Below are 17,390 nucleotides of genomic sequence, written 5' to 3' on the forward strand. Positions count from 1 at the left end.
ACAGCCGACTTCTGAACAACATTTCAAGTATCATAAAAAAAAAATGAAATAGAGAAACTCTACAGATACTAGTGGTAGTGTGTCCTGGGGTGTGCACACCTGAGCTGCTTTGATAAAAACAGATGAGCTCCTGCCCTGTGAGACACATCGTCTTCCTAAATGTGTCCTGGAGTGTGGAGGCCAGTGTTAGGATGCTAAATGAAATGAAAACAACACAGGTCAGCTGTGGACCATCAGTCCCCCGCCTGCCTCTAACCTAATGATATGATCTCTGCCGACACGTGATTGGTGGCGTGCACGGAGCGCGTGTAGCCGAGCAGCGTGGTGAAAAGATCATCCTGTTATTATTATGTCTAATTTACAAAAAAAGAAAGAAAAAGGCTCTCAGGCAGGAGCCGGCTCCCAGCGTTCACTTAAAGGAGCCGGCTCATAGAGCTGACTCGATGGCGACCGACACATCACTACCCAGCTGTCTCTCTTTGATGATCTGAGCCCCCCCCCCCCCCCAGCTGGGTTGACCACCAGGCTGCTGTTATCAAAGCCATCTGATGTCTCGCGCAGTCGGGACTATAGAGAGCCTACGTGTCCTTTTGTGAATACGTCCCTTCAGTCGTCATTCAAATGAGACGTGTGTGTGTGGCATGCTAATTATTTCCATTCATCTGGCCAGTGTGACAGATAATGCTTTAAAAGCTGCTTCAGCTACACAAAATCACGTATTGAGCGACCAATACCAAGAAAAGACTGATGTAACAGAACTACGGCATATTAAGTGCAGACGGCTGCAAAACACTTCACACAGGCGGTTTGAGCTGCAGAGAAATGTGACATGAAAACGAGGGTTTGTTATGAGCGGCTCACGAGCCACAACAAAAGAGGGAGACGCACGCCAAACGTAGCGGAAACAAACTGAAATTTATTACAGTAAATAACAATGATAATTGTGACGGGGTGTGAGTCAGGAGTAGTAGTGTATGAGAGTGCATGAATGCAGGTTGTCAGTGATAAAAACAATAGAAACATCCAGAGCAGGGTGGAGTGTGAAGGGACTGAAACATAATACACAGGAGCAAAGCATCAGACTCATGAGGGTCCTGAAGAGGAAGTGCAATGAAAAGCAGCAGCAGAAACTTACAGGCCATCAGCTGCTCTGTCACATGACTCATCAGCTTAGACCTGATGAGAAATGTACAGACTCAAACTATAGCAGGATTGTTGTTTTTCCTTTGAGAAGTAAAATCCTCATTTCCAATAAAACAACATCAGTTATCATGCCAACAGAGGAGGTTTGATACTGGACGTTGTTTTAGATCAAACACCAATGTTTTTAATCATTCTCACCTCCTACAATATTAACAATGGTGACTATATTATGGTTATAGTCATTCAAAAATGTGTTTTTCTTCTCGTTACTTCACTTGGATGTTTGAGCTTTTCTGTGCAGAGTGATGTATGTGCATTTCATCTGCTGAGGAACAAAGGTTTCTCTGTGCTCACCTTAAACCCCGTTTTAAGGCTATAAGCAGGATTTGTGACATCACAGCTAGTTTAGAAGCCAGTCGTGCTCCACTAACAAGATAACTGAACTTTTCTGTGGATGAAACCATCACAACAGACTGGAATTATTATTGAAATCAGAGTATTTTTATATTTCTTAAAAGAAGATTGTTGTCTGGGTTGATAAAAAGGTCAGACAGGCTGCACTCTCATCCACCAACCTGAACTCCACAGTCTTCAGGCTGGTCTACACGCTGCCCCCCCCCCCAACATCTTCATGACAATCTGACAATGTGACATTTACATCCACTTCACACAGCCACCGTTCAGGTGAGCGAAGGTGAGAAATTAAACAGGCTGTGAACTTCCTCGTCACTCTTTAACTCTTCCTGTTGCTTTTTAAATGAACCGCAGAGTGCAACACGATGCCTTCAGGGAGAGACTGGGAAACACGGGGAAAGGTTTCTTTATTTTGAAACAATATGACGTCTTCACCTTCACCGCCTTTGAGCGTCGCCGTTCGGATCAACTATCCACGATGTTGGACAGACTGCAGACTGGTGAAGACACGGTCGGTGACTTTTTAAATGATTAGTTATAAGCAACAGTTCTGTCCTCACCTTCCCTCTGATTCAGCCGCTTCTCTCAGGTCTGTAGCTCTGCAGTGAAGAAACGGGAGGACGCCGTCTTCACTCTACAAGAGATGAACTTTCCCTTAGTGGCAGTAAACACAACACGTAGTGGATTGGTTTTAAGAGGAAGATACAGTGATGTTGTATAAAATCTTTATGTGTCCAGATCTTTTTGGTAGAATGTCCTCTGAGATAAACAGTAAAGAGTAATTACAAGAAATTAGAGGCAACATGGAAGCCTGAGCGTTGACTGATGGACAGAACGAGGATCGAATAAAAAGCATGAAGAAAAAATCACAAATATGTGTATGTATGTATGTATGTATGTATGGTCACACATACTGTATCTGTATCCTGAATAATTCATGTAAATGCTGACTGGGCTTCGCTGCATTAACAACACACTTGTTTTTCTTTCTTTTACTTTTCTGATGTGGGGGGGGGGGGGGGGGGTGAGCTCAGTTGTCCTTTTCAATACGGCGGTAGATTGTAAATGTGCCTTTAGTGGCTGGTCTCCATGCTCATCCTGCCTGATGCCTAGCATTGCATGTGTGCATGTAGCTATCCATGCTAGCTACACTAATCAGTTTATATGCTTTATATTTATATGTCGAGGTGGATTGAAAAGTGTTTTTATCTCGTAGTTCAGGCCGTTTTTTCACAGATTTTTGTGGGGTTGAGAAGGCAACATTACTTTATTTTCTCTGGAAAAAGGCAAATACTGTAATTACTGCTGCCATGAACAGTTTATTATAACTTTAAAAAGTGGATTTAGTGTTAAGTTACTCATTAAGTCTGAATGTTGGAAGCAACATGTCAATCAGGCTGCAGATCAACATGGCTGTTTAAGTTCTTCTTGTGTACATAAATCAGACCCAGAAGGACATAGAGACCTATAACATATTGACCCGTAGCAGTGAAAAACATCAGAGGCTTCACACCTCACTGTCTATTGACTGTTTACTTTGCTGTTGCTGTCCACACTCCTGAAAATCATTGTTGCTTTGAATTAAGGGGCTGAGCCGCCTCCGGTGTTACTCACATCAACATCAGCTGCAGAGACATACGGCTTTGCTCTGAAGCAGCGATCTGCGGAGACAAAGCGAGCTAAACCACTTAAAGTATCATTAATCAAAGTGCATTAAAAGAGGAAATCCGTAACAAAGCCTCAAGGCCTCAATCTCCTCTTTCACACTGCAAACCTTTTGTTAGAAAGGTGAGAATGCATTGCTGTGCTAATTGCAGCTGGCGCTAACGTTAAGATTAGCAGTAGTGTTTTCTCTAACTGGAGATGGATACAGTAGAAAGAGATCTGCCCACACCTACTCAGCAGGGCGTCCTGGAGACATTAGTCCAAAGTTAATTTGAAAGACTCGGTACAAACCAACGGCCAGGTGCATAAAACCACAGGACAGTCATTACGCAGAGGCTCATTTCCTCCTCTCAACAGCTGGTCAACTGATACTATAGCCACCAAGACACTAGAGGTGGTTCAGCACACGCTGGGCTGAATCAAATAAGTAGCAACATGCACTGGATCTTTGCAGAGGAAAATGTCGCAATGCTTTGAATAGTAAACCCAATTCCAAAGCGTAAATTGACAGAGAGTAATCCCACCAATTCCAGAGAAAGATTAATGCAGCGGTTCTGTGGCATACTAAGTCTGCGCCTGTTATTTACTAAACCGCGAGAGCCCGGGAATTACTGCACAACTATGAGAGGGAAATCAGGTTACTTCCTGCATGAGGACTATATTCAATCACTGACCTTTAGAGCTCAAAAAGGAAGGGAGGGCTATACTATCCTCTCATTCAAATGAACCTGTAATGGAGAGCCATGCATAAATGATGGATGAGATCTGCACAGAGTCTCACCGCCACAGAGAGCTGCGCTGTTGTTCATGTGACTCCCGACTCTGCCGTCACGAGAGGCAGAGCGTCGCTCTCTTTCACAAAAACATGAAATCATAACATCATATATGGACTTTTCATCACTATTGAAAACCTTATTAATGTCTTGCTCTTCATATAGTAATGGAAATGTATATAATATGCTGTATAGAGTCGCCCTGTATGCATCCTGCTTTTAGTCAGACGTGTAAATGAAGAGAATGAACTGTATTACCATTAATGCAGCGTTGAAGGGGATAGCGATAACAGTTTGATATAAATACAAGCATTGTTTATATTGTTACTTATCATATTTAAGACATTTCAAGAGGATTTCAGTATCCAGCTCCAATAAATCCAACTCTGCGCCAAACTTGCTCATTATTGATGAACCTTTAAGAATCACATGACCTCAGTTTCTTGTTTGTGTTGATTTTCCTTTACAGCATCAAGAAGATCAGATCCTACATGTCTGAGCAGGCAGCACAACTCCTGGTCCAGGCTCTCCTGATATCACATATCGACTACTGCAGCTCCTTACTGGCAGGCCTCCCCCGCATGTATGTTCAAACCTCTGCAGATGATCCGTCTGGTCTTCAACCAGCCCAAAACAGCACACGTCACCCCGCTGTTCATCTCCCTCCACCGGCTCCCAGCTGCTGCCCGGACACTCGCTTACAAAACAACTAAAACTGACCACCCTCATTTAGGTCTACGCTCCCTCCTGCTCACTACGCTGTGCCAATGAAAGGTGTCTGGTACCACAACAGGGCCCTAGCTCACATTGTTCTCTCCTGACTAGATCCTCGCTTGTGTTTGATCAACTTGCTTTGGATAAAAGCATCTTCTTGATGAAACTGTAAAGATGTTTTGTTTTGTTTGTGCTGTACACATAGTTATAAGCTAGATAAGCTTTCTCTAGCTAGCAGAACTCGGGCTCTTGTTCGTGAGCGAGGGTGAGACGTGGGAGCGTGAGGTTGACAGGCGGATCGGTGCAGCGTCAGCAGTAACGCAGGTGTTGTTGTGGTGAAGGAAGAGCTGAGGTCTTCATCATCTCAACCCTCAGCTACGGTCACAAGCTTTGGCCAGTGACTGAAAGAACATAGAGATTCGCCTGTAAATTATTGTTACTATGGTGAAGCTTTTAAAATGGCAAGTAGACCATTTTGATTATAATGTTGCCGCTCTTAAAAGAATTATTAGCAATATTATAATTGTTCTCATTTTCAGTTTTATCTCCAAATAAAGATGTTGCTTGTTAAACTGTGATCATCTGACCACGTGTGTTTCTGCCCTGTTGGACCTATTTTTAGCGATGTTGCTACGCTTTAAGATCTCAAAAATTGCAGCCAAAGCTACAAGAATAAACCCCAGGTCATCATCATCATCATCATCATTACCATCTCCTATAAAGACTGTGGAAACTTTTCAAGGGAGTATTCAAGAAAATATTTCTCCTCCAGCTGAACACAACGTTTTCATTCTGAACCAGCGCTCGATGATAGTAAAAGATAATGTTTCCATAGAGACCGGAGACATGTTTTGTGATGATGGGGAAGAATGAGTTTAAGCATTTTAAGTGTTGTGCATTAACACAGAACAGTGTGTAAAGCGAAACCCTGCGAGAGGAACGTCTGGGACGCTGGTCAATGAGACTCTCTCTCTCTGTCCGTGGACAATAGTTTGGCAGCAGACCAAGGCTGCTAATTAAGTAGTCCCATACAATGTTAAATACAGAAGCCCTCTGCAAAGGTGAGGGGCTGGCCAATAACTCTGAGAACAAGGTCAATGTGCTCAACATGATCTCTCTTCATTCCACCCTGCTGGACATGGGGATACTCTCATGCATCTTTAATCCTGTTGTACTCTCTGCTCAGACTGAGGAAATAGATTGGATGTAGAACACACACTGCAGAGCAATAAAAAAAACCACGTACAGGAGGACTGTGAGGCTGTGTGGGCACATATTCACTGCTGCTATATGCTTAAAGTTCAAGCTGCTGCATCATCACAGACCAAACTGCTAATTGCATTTGTAAACCGTTACGCAACCTAATAAACACCACTACTTCACTGCAGCTCTGAGGAGGTTAGAGAGTGTTTCATAATGAAAAAACAAACCTTATACAATATATATTTTTTATGTTTTCCTTGTGTGTATCCTTGGATCATTTCTGTGTGATAAAATCCTGCAGTTTAGCTTTTTTTAATCCACTTTAACTCGCCACAGCATCAAGTAGTCATTTCCTTTTTTTCCCCCCAGAAAAGCTTTTGACAACTCCCGGAGAATGAAAGTGAATTTATCGCTGTCAATTAAAGCTTGAGTGTATGACCATATTAACTTAGCCAGGAACATTATCATCAGTGAGATAAAATCATTATTGTACAGATGGTTATACAAACTGCACAGGTTCTGCTCCTCTCAATTGAAGGCAGAGAGATTCAGGAAGGAATGCAATCAGCCCCCCCCCCTGGGGTGGACACATCACAACCCGGCACACATATCACTGACATATGGAATATGCATAATTCCAAGAGACGAGCTCGAGAAAAGACACCATCACAGGTTTGTGAGGAAGAACAACAGTAGCTGTGAGAGTGAAGCAGTGAGCTGCAGGCGGTGGTTGCTGTTGGCTTTTGATCAGCTGATGTGTTGTGTGTCCTGCATAAAGGAAGGCAATGCTTCATGTAGCCAACGTGTGCATAAAGACTGGGACATGTGTTTATGTGTCTTTTATGTGAAAAGCAACAGTGAAGCACGCTGCCAATGAAGGCAACGTTATTCTACTTCCTCACATTCAGAGAGACGTTGATGTCTGACATTCACTTTAGCTGCTAGAGAAGCATGTAGACATGAAATCAACTCATCTACGATCGGCCGGTCACCCTGAGGAATACGCCAAACAGTAAAAAAAAATGCAGTTTTTCCTCTAACATATGCCATTTGATGGAGGCTTTCATTCAGAGTGCCTGGTAGTACCATGAGCATGCATATATTTTCAGCATATGTGATCCCAGTGGGGATCCACCTTTAACCCCCAGCTTTCTTAAAGCAGCGCTCTTCCCTCGGAGCTACACGGCACCACAATGTTTTACACCAACACGGTTCAAAAATGGATCTGAAAGCACAGTCAGGAGTCTGGCTCGGTTCTCCATCACCGCAACGGCCTCTGCTGCTGATAGTTGATGGTAATGTTAGGGTTAATCTGAATCCTATTAAATCCCATATTGAATATATTTACATAAAGCCTTCAAGTTGTAAGTAATCAAACCTGAAACAGAGATTTACCACAGAAGACATCAAATGAGACTTTGACATAACAACAGGTGTAACCTACTTATTCTTGCACACCTTATTTACTTCCTTATTTTCACTTGCTACTTGCTCCAAACACTAGAAAATCCTGGAAGTTAGAATTATTAATACGATAACCGTGACACATTTTTATGATAAGCATAAAATTGTATCCAGGACATTTCGAACGCTGAGAATAATGTGACGTGATCGGCGGGAATGTTTCATCGAGACTTTGCCGGCGGTGCTTCTTTTCACATTAGCTAGATAACAGCAAAGATGTTAGGCAAGTTACTTATAGGATTAACATTAATTAGCAACAGCTGTTGTAATAATGTAGCAGCCAGGGCAGACTGAACCAGCGCCAAATGTTTACATTGATAGAAGTAGGTCATGACTGGAGAGTGGATGGGACAGGACTAGACACTGACTTCTGGACTTGTCTGGACTAGCACCAGGCTGTTAGAAGCTAATCTGCCCCCCAAAAAGAAGGTAATAAAGACAAGATGGAGTATTAAGTTATTAAACTTTCTAGACCTTTCAACAGCATCTGATAAAATGTGATTAAAAGCTCCAGAAAAATCCAGTAAGTGGATCTTGAATTGAGATTTTTTCTTGTCAAACTGTTGCTGCACAACAAAGGAATCATTTGAAGGTGTAACGGTGTGAACTCGTAGGCTGTTGGGAGGAGGCGTATGTGTGTTATGTGTAAGATGAATGTGGATGTATCTGTGTCACACCATCCTAGGATATGTATTATAGAGCTGTAAGCAAACAAGAAATCCACTAGAAATAATGATACAAACTGCATGGCTTCTATTTCATCCATATCAGTCTGATTTTCATAACTGATGACATGTTTTATTCAGTTAGTGGTTGCAGATGTGAGCTGAAATGATGCATGATTATCACTTTGATGTAAACTGGTATTTTTTGGTATATGTCTCATCATATTGTGATGCAGCATTTTCTTTAATTGGTTGCTAACTGCAGTAAACTGTTAGCAGGATTTATTTACAGAGACAGAGTCAAAGACAGAGACGAGTTTGTGTCAGATGAATCCTCCCTCCTATTCTCCACAAGTAGTCAGACATCCATTATGTGAGTTCAAAGCATCGACTGTGACCAATATCAGTCAACAAACGGCGAGGCAAGTATTTGATTTACCTTCTCTGCGGTGGATTCTGTGCACAACCCGCCGTGGCCACCATCAACTCTCACTTACTTTAAACATACTTCAATGATGTCTTGAAATAGCTCTCCCCAGAGCTCGTTTTATTAACTTGACAAATCTTCCGCCGTTCCCCTGCATCATCACCCTTGATAATCTCGCACAGCGTGGGAGATCAGAGTAGGAATGATATTTCCATGTGAGGCGCAGGAGTAGAAGGACTCTAATGGTATTAAATGATTCGTAACTCGGTTATCAATAGTAATGTCCCTCAGGAGGAGAGTTCTTTGCCTCGGCTCTCTGGCAGATGCTGCTGGATAGTAACACGTAGCATAAAAAAGGTGCATATTTACAGAGCGGGGTTCAGATTAGGGTCCAACTCATCCAACCCAGGACCGGATTAACCTGCCAGAGAGCCGCACACCAGTATCTCTGCACTGGAACACCTGCCCCCAGTTTGACATCATTTCATTTGAGCTGGGATCTGCGTTGTGTACATTCATGCTAATATAAAACTAGCATATTATATCATAAGCTAGCAGCTAGCTAGTCTTTTTCCTCTGCTGTCATTGGGAATCTAACAGTTTGATTCCAATTCTTGGTGTCACGATTCAATTCAAAATCAATTATCGATTAAAAAACAATTTTTGAATGAATTAATAGAAAGGTGGCCGTTATCTGGGTGAGTGTGAGCGGGTCGTCCGCTAATCGGAAGATCGGCGACTCGCTCTCCGGCTCCTCCAGTCCTCATGTGGACGTGTCCTCGGGGCTGTGCCGTCAGTGTGTGAATATGTGTCCATTTATCTCGGCTGATACTCCACTGCACTGTGTGTCAAACCTTTGTCATGTCCTTACTTATCTTTCATATTCATATATTCAGCGGGCTAACAGTTAAGCTAACTGGTATTGATGAGGGTCACTGTATGACTAAAGCAGAGAGCATCTTACAGTCTTCTGCATGTATGAGAATAATAATTTACTGTTCAGCATCACTGGTTCAATGTTAGTATCTGTCCTGGACTAAGAATGAAATATGATGAAAGTATTAAAATAAGATTTTGACACAGTGTCCCTCTAAAAGAAACAGTCTGGTGTTGTGCAGGGAGTCACTATTACTGTCACCTGGTGGTGAAACGCTGACTCATGTGTATGTGTCAGAGGAACATGTTACATATGCAAAGATGCTTATTTTTTATATTGCTTTGTGTAATATGATGATCGTAGTGGCCTAAGAAAGAACTGCTCTCCTCTGAACAAACCTGCATTCAAGTCCAGGACAAAAAAAATAAATACAAACAAAACAGAAGTCAGAACATTAAGACAATTTCCTGCAGTCATTCTGAAATGATCATGAAACTGTTTCCCAACACTATGATGGGAAACAGGTAAGATGGTAATTAGAGGGAAAAATATCTCCTCTCATAATAGAAACTGAGTAAAAACTACAAAGTAACTTTGTAAGAAGAAAATAAAAGAATGAACAGATACCCCACAGAGCTCACTTACAATGAATTATAATATACTGAATTCTCCTCCAACAGCTGAGATACAACAACTACCAACAAAATAACAAATCAAGCAAATGTCTGGCAGATCTATTTCAACACAATGAATTGATTCAGCAGAGAATTATACACAATCATCTCAAGACATAAACTGCTTATAATAATCTGTATTCCCTTGAGAATAATCCAAACCAACCCAGGAGCTGCTCACTTGTTTCTAGATAATATGTTATTAGCACAAACATCCCCAGATAGACGCAGACGTCTGAGACGCTCCGTTAACACTTTCTCAACTACACAACACGCTCTTATACAAGTGAATGACCACTAATGACATCACAAGACATTTCACAATGCAACAAAGCAAAAACAACTGTTGTTTCAGTAGAAGGTTCACACCCAATCTTTCACCTTTGGTAATATTAGATATCTGGGTAGTTTCACCTCGATATTATATTATATATATATATATATATATATATATATATATATATATATATATATATATATATATATATATATATACATATATATATTATCTCTCTAACCAGACGAACAGCAAACATCAAGATGAATTCAATGATCTCTTTTAATGATTCTGATAAAACATACAGTCACTGAATTCTGTCGTGTCATACTTAACAGAAAAACAAACTGTGGTGAGCTGGATAGATTCACTACTATCTGGTAAATCAACCAGCACTCTAAGCCAGTGCATATATCTGGGATTCAATTAGAACAAGCAGGATGCAACATCATTGGCTCAAACATCAAACATCACAACTGCTTCAAAAAGCCACTCGCTTCCTCGACTCTGACGGCCTGATGGAAAACACTTGAAACCAACCAATCAGGAACCTCCCCTTCACTTCAACACATGGGGACAAAACAGGAATCACAACATAATAATCAGTTATCTCATTTAAAAGAGCTGATCCAGAGGTCTGAGGGTAAATCATTTATTAGAAATAAAAATCTATATAATAAATATTACACTCCAACCAGCAGAACAGATCATGAAATATTCTACATCTTTCAAATTTATATAAACTAATCTCAAATATAGAGAACAAGATCCACCTGCCAACTGCTGACACCGACCTCTGGACACATAAAACCCTCTGTCAACAGAAATGTTCATCTACAACAGATAAATGTTGACGATGATCCTCCAGACACTTTAGGTTTAAGGTAACGCAGCAGCTCTCCTGGTTCTTGGGTTGCAGGTCCCCTGTCTCTCTCTCTCCCTCATTATTGATTTATCCTCATTTGAACTTCCAACAAAAGCCTCACCAGTCGCCCTCGCTGTCATTCTTACAATCTAGAGAATGAAACCAACTGTAAACATGTTTTTGTAAACTCTCAGTCTTCATTTGGATTTTGCCAGTAAAGCGGCGGCGTCTCCGTAGACGAACCCACACATCCTCACGCCGTCATACACGCTTCTCTCAACACCTCATCCATTAACACTCTGCTCATTTACAAAGCTAATTATCTGCCTCTTCTCTTATTTATTATATGTGCACATCTTCTTATTTTCTCTCCACCTCCCCCAATATTAATACTTCATTACCCACAAAACCAGGATGACTGTGGTTCTGTCACCAGCATCCTTACTGGTTCAAACTGGATCAAACTGGATCACTGTCAATCAGCTCGTCACTCAAAGCTTGTTGTTGGTTTTATTAGGGCCTGAGCCCAAAGGGCGAAGACCCTATTGTTTTTCGTGCGTTTGTTTCTTTATTATTCTTTATTAATACGCCACTTCAATCCTTAATTTGACCCCCTAAACATGTTCAAAAACTCACCAAATTTGGCACGCACATCAGGTCTGGTGAAAAATTTGATAAAATGTAAAAATTAACCCCCGAAGTGCCAAAATGTGCTCTCTAGCGCCACCTATGTATCTTAAACGGCCGCCACGGCCCGTAGGAATGTCGTAGAGAGATCGAACCAAAACTCAATTATTCGTCTCATCAAGACCTACAAATCATATGCTGACACCCCTGACCTAAATCCAACAGGAAGTCTGCAATCAGCTTTTCAAAATAAGACTTTGCCCCAATTTTGGCCCCCGAACAAACGCTATCTCCTCCGAGGGCGTTAATGGTATCGGCTTCAAACTTGAATACATGACTTATCACACTGTGTTGAGCAAAAGTTATTAAAAACTTTGTAATAACTCGAACGGTTTAGATTTAGTAAGCCCTGAAAGTTGGAGTGCAACATTACACCTTACAATGTAAACCAATGGGGAGGCAATCTCTGGGCATGGACTTTGTGCCAAACTGGGGCATCTGGCGTCTAAACTATAAGTCCGACCACTTTCAAACCTGTATCAATGGATTCGCGATGAAAATTCCTACAAAAAAATGTGATTTTTATGTAGGATTTGGCCAAAGTTATGGGATTTATGAGGATATTTCACGAGAAGCGTTCTCTAAAATCCTCCTCTCCAACTGCTCCTGGTGATGTCACTCCCTCAGTGCTGTGAAACATTCCGCAATACACACTCATTATAAAATCACAGGAGGAGCAAGAAAAGACTTTAAAACTCACACTCTAATATCTCAAAAACAATAAAAGATAGAAAACACATGTAAATTCAAGATTTGTAGGTCAAAGTCTCGTGACTCATTTAAAGTTCAAATGAAGTTTGTATCTAAAACTATGTGGAAGCAGTAAATGTTCAAAAAGGTGTGGGTTCGCTCACACTCTCCATTCAAATATATGAGTATTTTTCTGTGTCCAGCTGCAGTTACTTATTGTCTCTACACACCTGACAGTACACATGTCAATCAAACTTTCAAAATAAAAGCACACCACACTTGTAAGAAATATCCCTCATATATATAATTGTCTGTGAACAGAGGGGTGGGCTCACAGAGAGACACTGGTTAGTATTGTGTGTCAAAAGACTCTCACACTGATCATCTCCAAACGTTTTCTTGGTTCCCAGAAGCTTAGCTGACTGCGCCGCGGCCCGATGTGCGCAAGGGCGCGAAGGCCCGTTCAATGCTGCTTGCAGCTTTAATTTGTATTATTATTACTTTGGTATAGAATTATTATGTTATTACTGTCTGGCATTATGATAATTATTACTGTCTATATTATTTATGTGCATCATCTGTCATGATGATAATTATTATTGTTATTATTATTATAGAATAATGATATTGTCTGGTGGAGGCCTAAAGCAGCAAAGAAACTGAGGAAGAGGAGAAATTAAGAAAAAAAGGATAAAAACAAACAAACAAACAAAAATAAAAAGAAAGAAAAAATACATCAAAATAAATTTTCTTGCTGTGTCATATCTGTCTCCATGTTGGTCACTTGTACTGCAGTGGGAGATGATCATGTGATCCATTTGTCTGTTTCCCTCCGTCGGTAGATTCACACAGAAGTAGATCACATAGCGTGAGCAGCAACAGCAGCAGCAGCTTTCCTTTACATTGAATATGTATGAATACAAATGCAAAGTCTCAGCGTGAGTGCACCGACACAAAAGAGACATTTGATTGAAGGCGAGAGCCACATCACCAGAAATGTGACACCATGGATGATGTATAGAAAATGAACCGGAGCATATTGACGGGGGAATATTTCTCCTCCGCGGTTATCATTTTATGTTCCTGCAATATTCCAGCTACAGTAGAAAGCAACGGGGGAAAAGTGGAGCCTGATTCTGAGTTAGTCAGGAAAAATGAAACAAAGCAAATGAAGAGACGTTTCTTACTTGGATGCATCGTCTCCTTTATAAAGCAATCACCATCCGATGGTCTTGAATACCCTCCCTGAGGATGAAATTCTCTTTTACTTACTTAAAGATCCTTTTGTTGATAGCAGCTGTGAGGAGCGAGGAGTAAACTTGAAACACAGTAACACCCCCAGGACCGGGATTTAATTTCTAACTTTGTTTAAGAAAAAAAAAAAATGTTATGAATGTGCTAAGGTAATGCAATTTCAGGTGGTATATTTCTGTAGTATAAAAATCTAATTTCCAGAGGTAGTTTTGTGCTCCTTTATTGCGTGGAGATCAATAAAGGTGCCAGTGCGGCTCCAGTGGTGCAAGGGCAGCCACTGTTTACTGGAACACGATGGGAACTATTCACAAATATTAGGTATGAACAGGGTTTATGTCATGAATATAGAGCAGGCCTTGAGGCTGGCTGTTTAATAATGGAGGGAAAGTAGGTATGAGGGACCTTGAAAAAGCAGTTTAGTGTTAGCTAGCCCACAAAACATCTTTTTGCCTCCCACCGCCTCCTCCGAGAAGGTGACCCTCCAACACACAGTGATGCAGTGAGGACGCTATACGAGGCAGATTATCATCTTTATATGCTTACTGTATGTCTCATCATGATTTGGAAAATAAGCCCCCCCCCCCCCCGGGTGGAGGTTTCACTTTATGGACAATTCTTGCATTTCCTTCTCTAACACACAGGAACAAATGAAAGCATTATTGTGTCTTCTTACTGAGGTAATATCTTATGATGGCCTGAAACATTTTAAACAGGCGCCTGCTGAGCCTCACATACAAAAATAATATATGTAACGCTCCCTCATGAATAATGCAAAAGAGCAAAACACACTTTTGTCCCATTTGTACTTAATTCAATTCCAGCTTGAGAAGCTAACTTTGCATTGTTTGTCTTTATCACTGTCTCCCCCCCACCCCACCCCCACCCCCAAAACAAAAAAATAAAGTTTACCATTTTCTGGATAAAACAACATAAACAGCAACAGCATAAAGAAGACTTTCACATTTACATAATCCATTTGACACCTTCTGAGTTTTTTCCCTCCACCACCTGCAATGCTGATGAACCCATAAGACACCCCAGTCCTACTGAGCATGTATTAAATCAAGTAGTTGTTAACCAAATCACTGCTTTTCCATGTAGTGCTAGTGCCGGAGACAGCGGAGGTGAGGGTAGGGGGGATGGGGGGGGAGTACTGAGCGTCTCTGTCCCCAGAGAGCCTGTGCCGATGATATGCTAATGCTCTCTTCACATGTCTATCAACTGCTGCACGAGTGTACCTTTGCCGAGAAACTAATCTGAGTTTTATTGGCCTGCCAGAAGGAATTTATACATTACTATTAGATTACTGGGGTTGGCAGCTGTACAGTGCGTAGAACTAATGTACTCTGTCACAGATTGTGTGCATAATGAACTTGGGAGGAAAGTAGCCAAGGCGAGTCCAGAAAAGCATGCAGTTGTAATAACAGCATCAGATGCCTGCTTCTAGTCAACAAGCTGGATGGCTCGGTGCAGCGGAGAGTCATCCTTTAAAGACAATATGACTGAACAACATTTCACCCTGCAGTGAGTGCAATCCTGTCATGGATTTAGACGTATTGTGGAAGAGTTTATGTGTAGATACAAGCTACGGTGTGATTGGTCTACGCACTGAAATCTCTCATCTGACTGTCCAGCCGCTGCATCCAGATGAGAGAGGAGGGGAGTTGATAAAAGTGTTGATACCATCATGGGTCGCCTTCACTTATTACTATATCCTCATAGTAATAACTGAGCTTTATGAGTAGCAGTGAGTGCGCTATTGACATTTTTTTGCCCCTGCAGTTGCCTCTCAGACTACATACGGCCTCCTCTGCACTGTAATAGATGCTGAGAGGAAGATCTGTCGAGTGCTGGCACTTGCTCTGCACGCGTTTCTGATTTCTGTTTAAAAAAAGAGAGACAGAGAGAGAATCATATTAAATCATTTCAAGTAAGTTTGGCTAGTCTGGAGGTTTATTAACATACCTGATCTAATCACTGGCCAGAGCTACTACACAGAAAACCCAAGATGTAAACGTACTTTTCCTTTACTATTGTCCAGCATTAAAGACAAGCTGGTTCAAGAACAATAACAACAGCATCAATCATAAGATATCAGATGTGCATCAGTGAGACTCAGTGTGATGTTGGGTAGAGTATCTATGTGCATCTATATTACACTGATTTCACCTCACAATCAGCTTCTGTGGTCAAACTTCCTTCACGAACCTTAAAGCTGCACCTTCTAATTTTATATGTTGTCATACATATTTGTGTAACATCTCCTTATTTCATGTTTTATATATGTAATGTTATATATTTCTGTCATGTATGATCTTTACTTGTTTTTAAGCACACTGAGTTTACGCCTGTTGTAATAAATCTGACCCGACTAGTGAATGTTTTATACTGTGCAGTTCTGCTCTACGGAGCGTTTTAGCATCTTTCAGCTCAATGTTTTTGGTTTTATGGTCACGTAAAACGTTTGGATTGAGTCTCACGGCTCTCATCGACTTTATGTTGAGCAGCAGCAGGTGTGAACCCGCTGAACACTACAGACAAAGTTCACTGCTAGCTGGTGAACATAGCGGAGCACTTGGTAGAGATCCAAACCAGAGCTAAAAGAGAGAATATGGATATGAATATGAATGATAATGTTCCTCCGTAACTGCCAGATGTGTAAATTAGCAACTGTTTGCTAATTATTTTGCTCTATCAGCTTAAAGCTCTGATATGTCAGACGTGTTTACAGTAAAACAGCTTTTTTCTTTTCTTTTTTTAACACAGTCTTAATCATTTTTTTAGTGGTATGCTTTCTGAAATGATGTCATCTTGCCAAATGAAGATCATAAAATGCTGATATGGGTGATGTTCAAAGGCAATCACAATGAATCTATTTTGTTGCTTAGTTTGAGGGACTACTTGTGGAAATTGGTGTAAGCAGTTTCAAAGCTTTGAATTCCTTTTAGCTGAAGAACGCCCCTCCCCCACACTTCTAAACCAAACTGTCACTCATGGATACCGGCCTGCAGGAAAGGAGTCTCGACCCCTTTTTAAACGCCTTTGTGGCAAAACTTTTCTCTCCTGCTCATGCTGAAACGCCCCTCAGGCAGCAGGCTTTATCACGAGGCCACCCTGAAGACGTCAATGATATAAACACTTTCATAAACATAACAACAACAAAAATACAGCACAGAGTGCACATCCTTCTGTGAGGGCATTAGGAAAAAAAAGGGGGGTGTGGAGCATTATCATAGATAGAGAAGCGGGCCAAATGCCCAGAGATGTAGTCAGCATGTTGTATCAGCGGGACCGTTCAATGAATCACACGCTGTGCAGCCGCTTAGGTGATAAATACACAAGCATGAGGTCTAACATACAAGATAGGACTCATTGTTGGTAGGACCCAGCCTGTATTTCATAGCCTGGGCAGCCCTGATGATGGATGGCCCAGCGCTTGGTAATATTTCTTCCACAATCTTGGTTCAGACATTATGTTGAAAGTGCAGGGAGCAGTCCACTGTGGAGGTAAAATAAAGGTGGGATGAGGAAGGAAGGCCCCTATGAGTGAAGCAACCCCACGATTAGCTGGGAGAGAAATTAGATTATTCATGAATCA

The 17,390-nt window shown here is 41.3% G+C and overlaps 1 long non-coding RNA gene across 1 annotated transcript; it reads right to left on the reverse strand.

Moving 5' to 3' along the window:
- Positions 1 to 1,489: 1,489 nt before the first annotated feature.
- Positions 1,490 to 6,973, reverse strand: LOC122989463. Its single transcript, XR_006405074.1, has 3 exons — positions 3,172 to 6,973; positions 2,118 to 2,211; positions 1,490 to 1,939 (listed from the first exon to the last, which is right to left on the reverse strand). It is a non-coding gene; the product is annotated as an uncharacterized LOC122989463 (long non-coding RNA).
- Between the last annotated feature and the right edge of the window lie 10,417 nt (positions 6,974 to 17,390).

Source organism: Thunnus albacares, chromosome 2, assembly GCF_914725855.1.
Source record: "Thunnus albacares chromosome 2, fThuAlb1.1, whole genome shotgun sequence".
NCBI lineage: Eukaryota > Metazoa > Chordata > Actinopteri > Scombriformes > Scombridae > Thunnus > Thunnus albacares.